We start from the raw sequence: 5000 nt of genomic DNA, 5'->3' as shown, positions 1-5000 counted from the left end.
AAAAATAAAGAAAGAATAAAGAAATACTTTTTTTAATTGGGAGAGATGGCTGAGTGGACTAAAGCGGCGGATTGCTAATCCGTTGTACGAGTTATTTGTACCGAGGGTTCGAATCCCTCTCTTTCCGTTTCCTCTGATGACTTTCTATTTTTCTTTCGAATTCAAAAAAATACTGAGACCCTTTCATTTTCTCTGATTTTATCATAGTTAAATGTCTGGAATCAAAAGAATCATAAGAAAATGAAGAAATCAACAAGCAAGGAAAACGAAAAAGCTTTATTTTTTTATTCCTCACGTCCAGGATTACGTCCTGGATCATTAGATAGGAATCCGAAGATGAAGAGAGAAACAAAGAATATCACTACTGTGTAAACGAAGAGTTTGAGAGTAAGCATTACAAAATCTCCAAGATCATTTTTGGAAAAAAGGGAATAGATTATCCATTTTTATACCACATATCCTATTTTGACACCAAGAAATGAAGTGGTTTCTAGAAAAGAAAGGAATTTTCAGAAATTTATTTGTAATGTAATAAGATTCTTTCGTTACCAAAATTATCTTTCATGACCTAATTCGATATTTTGATTATGGGGGACCCTAAATTTAATAGGGTCCTTGTTAAATGGAAGTAGAAGATCAGAATGAGGAAATGAGGTGATCCAGATTCATCATGACTATCCAAGAATTTAAATGTTTGAATCAAGGGTTGATAATGTAAAACTTAGCTGATCTTATCAATTGTTAGAGTCTTTTTTTATCGAAAAAATCATGAATGTTTTTAGGACAGTAGTAAAGATCTCATCGAAAACTTACAGCAGCTTGCCAAACAAGGGCTAAGAGAAGAAAGAGCACAGGTATGACCGGCATAACATCTACGATTGGATTGAAAAAAGCGTAAGCCTCAGGCAATTTGGCGAAGAAAAAACTACTCGAATGAAGGGCAGAATTAAGACAGATACAGATCAAACTAAAGATATTCAGCATAACAAACATTTCCTTCTTGGAGATAATTGCATTTTGATTGAGTTATTGATAGAAGGGAAAAAATGAAGAAAGTAAGGTAGACCAAAATTCTTCTTTTTCTTTTACTTACCCAATCAAAAATCCTTCAGTTCTCAAACGAGAATAGAAGGAGTCATACTTTCATACAATATCTTAATTGAATTATATGTAATGATCAATAAATTCAGTTGAATTCTACAACTACACGGGTCAAATCCTAGCAACAATCTAACCTATTCCATAGATATTTGGGTGGGAATTGACGAATAAACAATACCGATATTAGTGTTTATTAGTGTCAAATAGAAATATAAATGGGGCGTGGCCAAGTGGTAAGGCAACGGGTTTTGGTCCCGCGACTCGGAGGTTCGAATCCTTCCGTCCCAGAGCAGTCCGATTCTATCAGAATAAAGATTTTTCTCTTTAACAATCGTCTCTTTAGTTTAAGAATGTAATGTTGAATATGAATATAATGTGATCCTTGTTTCTGATTTCTATTGATTCTTTTCTGAATCATATCTTTCCTTTTTTCTCACAAACCAATCCAGCGTAAATGACATGCAGATGGAACTAAATCCATTTGTGAGCCGACTAGGCTGAGAAATAGATTAATATTAATGGTTGAATTCAAAATCAAAAATAGGATGAGCCGTTCAGCGTCTACCCGTCTCGCTCATATTCATAATTACTTAGAAAAACTTTATGGCCTATATCTACTGAAATTATCAATGACGCATTTTTTATGGAAATGCAAAAGAAAATCTTAGATATTCCCTATATCTAAAGTAAATAGGGTAGTCCAATTACTAATTCTCTATGGATCCGGAATTCTAAACATTCTAAATAAGAGGGAGTTTTTGGTACTGATGGAATTTCAATTCCAGGACTGGGATTAAGAGTAAGAAGGCTTCTAAGACTGGGTTGGCCTAAAAAAAAATAGCAACAACGGATTGATCTGGACTCGTTTATCTTTGTCTGTCTGCCGGATCTCATTAACAAAAAAAGTTCAATATGTAACAGGTGTATTTTCTTTGAACCTAATTTTTGTATTTAGTAGCTGGTTCTAATGATTAATTGTAAATCAATGAAAAGATTCTTGACCTTGAAGTCAAAAACAAAAATATATAGAAAATTAACCAATGCCGATAGTATATGTATTGTATACATTGTTATTGTTCTATGTCAGTGACATTTCGATTTTGATGAAAAAGATCTGTGATCCCGCGACTCCCTCCAGTGACAATTGTTCGGTTTATCTGATGAATATGGAAAGATCGTATTCTTCCGATTTTTATTTTCTCAATCAGATTAAAAACTAACGCCCTAAACCTTACCTTACACGAGTATTTTCTATCTCTATCTCACCCCTCCCTACAAAAAAAAGAAATCAATTGGATTTGTTTCTCAATTTATCTATCTAGTTCTAGTTTGAATCATTGATGATTCAATTGAAAAAGAAACATATATTTCTTTTATGATGATCAAATTTTGCTCTCTTTACTTTAATCAATGAGATATCTGATAAACATTTTTATCGACTCGTTATGATATGATTGTGATAACCTTTTGATTGATTTCGAAATCCAATTTGATCTTTACTGGAAAACTTTATTCAAAAAATAATAAAAAATAATAATGATATCGAAGTAGGAAATTGGTTAAATTAAACCCTTTTAATGATTCTTTATGAGCCCTTGGTACTCGAAGAAGTGTGAGGTTGATTAATTTATTCTATCGATTAACTTACGGCCTTTCCAGTTCATTGGACTAGTTTATTTGGTTAATACTTAATATTATATTAATTTATTCATTTTGTTGCGGGATTGGGAATCTAATTAAAGACCCTTCTTTTGTTTTCTTTAATTGATCGTCTTGAACAATCTGTTGAAGATGCAGATTAAAGAAGAACTTGTTTATTCGTGTTCTTTGATAAATGAATTTTTTCATTCATACAATAAAATAGGCGGTTAATTAAAGTGAATCCTTGCTGAGACTTCTCCAGATAAATAATTACCTTTCTATATAGAAAAACAAAGTATAAAGTGTAGATTACTATGTACCAATTGAGCCAATGACTATTCATGATTCCATATTGAATCAATTCCATACCGGTTCCAAACTAGAGGAATGTTATGGTAAAACTTCGTTTAAAACGATGTGGTAGAAAGCAACGTGCGACTTGAAGGACATGATCGGCTGTGGATTCTTACACCCACCATTTTATATAGAAATGAAGGTGCTCTTGGCTCGACATAGTTTGTTCTGTTCCACTAGAACAACCCCTATTTTGTTGGGTTGTAAATAGTACATGATGGAGCTCGAGCAGAAAGTATTGATTCATTTCTCAAGGGCAAGGATCTAGGGTTAGTGTCAATTAATAAGTTGGAACAACTTCGTAAATATATCTTCGAATTAGAAATAGAAAGGACCCAATTCGAACAAAAGTTTCAAATAAACAAAGGAAATTTTCTTGGAATTGAGAAAACTATTTCGATCAAAACAAAAGTGTATCGCACGGGAATCAATCGTTCATATGATTCTTCGCTAGAAAGAAATCACAAAAGGTATGTTGCTGCCATTTTGAAACGATTAAAGATCACCGAAGTAATGTCTAAACCCAATGATTCAAAGCAAAGATAAAAGATCCCGGAACAAGAAAACACCATTTTCAATTGTCTTACTACAATAATTGGGTCAGAATGAGGAATAAAAAATGGATTCTAAATGAGACCAAGAAAGGGGGTTAGAGACAGCTCAATAAAGAAAATTCCTAGGCCTAAGGATTTTCCTTTGAGCTCTTTGATAATTATAGAACTTGAGTTATGAGTACGAATGATTTTTTTCTTTTTCGGGAAGGAAGAAAAAAAAACGAATGAAATCATAGTTTAATGAATTTGAGGATTTTATTGATCTATTTGACATTATATACACAAATTCGAATCATTCTTTCTCGAGCCGTACGAGGAGAGAAAACCTCCTATACGTTTCTAGGGGGGGCATTGTTCATCTACATCTATCCCAATGAGCCATCTATCGAATCGTTGCAATTGATGTTCGATCCCGAAGAGAAGGAAGAGATCTTCGTAAAGTGGGTTTTTACGATCCGATAAAGAATCAAACTTATTCAAATGTTCCCGCTATTCTATATTTCCTTGAAAAAGGTGCTCAACCCACAGGAACCGTTTATGATATTTCAAAGAGGGCAGAGGTATTTAAAGAACTTCGCGTTAATCAAACGAACTAAAATTAATGAAAAAAGAAAAAGAAAGAGGGGGTCGCCCATATGCTAACTTTGTTGAATTTTTTTTTTTTTCATTATTCACTCTTTTTCTTGCTCTATTTATACCTATTTACTATATGTATCGCTCTCATATAATTATAATCCGATATTCTAGAAATAACGATAAAAATACCTTTTCGTGATATGAGACGGATAGAAAAAGGATTGAGTCAATAGATGAAATAAAATAATAGGATCCAAAAAATTATGGGATTATTCTCAATCGGATGGTTTTTGTTGGGATTCCACCAAGAAACAAGGAGTCAAGTTTGCTTATTTACCTTTAGTTATATTAAATAAACCCGAGATTTTTCCTACTCCTTCCTTATTTTTTTATTTCAATTTAATTTCTTATTTTTTTTTTTTTTTTTTCAACGTTCATATTGACAATAGGGCATTGAACAAATATAATTGGATCGTGGATAAATAGATCTATTTATCCACGTCCCATAAGTTTGGTTTTTTACTTTATGAAAATGATGTCTTCGTTGGATTTGCTGTGACACAAGAGACCTTCTATGAATGAAAAAATAGATAAAATAAAGAAAAAAAGGTCTATAGATTTTCTATATTTATCTGGGAATTTCTTCTATATTTCATTTGATCTGTTCATTTTTATGTTCATAATTGACCATAAAATGCTTTTTTTATTTGTTGATAGTTCAATCTTTTGATGGGGTCGTGCGATCCAGTCTCTTTCGTATTTATTTTTATTTTT

General features: G+C 32.3%; 1 non-coding gene across 1 annotated transcript; it reads left to right on the top strand.

Moving 5' to 3' along the window:
* Window positions 1-39: 39 nt before the first annotated feature.
* Window positions 40-127, top strand: TRNAS-GCU (transfer RNA serine (anticodon GCU)). The gene has a single exon. It is a non-coding gene; the product is annotated as a tRNA-Ser (tRNA).
* The last annotated feature ends 4873 nt before the right edge of the window (window positions 128-5000 follow it).

The sequence above is a fragment of the Eschscholzia californica genome, unplaced genomic scaffold (genome assembly GCF_041429995.1).
Source record: "Eschscholzia californica isolate CP2 unplaced genomic scaffold, dmEscCali1.0.p SCAF_299, whole genome shotgun sequence".
Lineage (NCBI taxonomy): Eukaryota > Viridiplantae > Streptophyta > Magnoliopsida > Ranunculales > Papaveraceae > Eschscholzia > Eschscholzia californica.
Note: the sequence above shows the minus strand (reverse complement) of the source record. Positions and strands in the feature narration are given on the sequence as shown.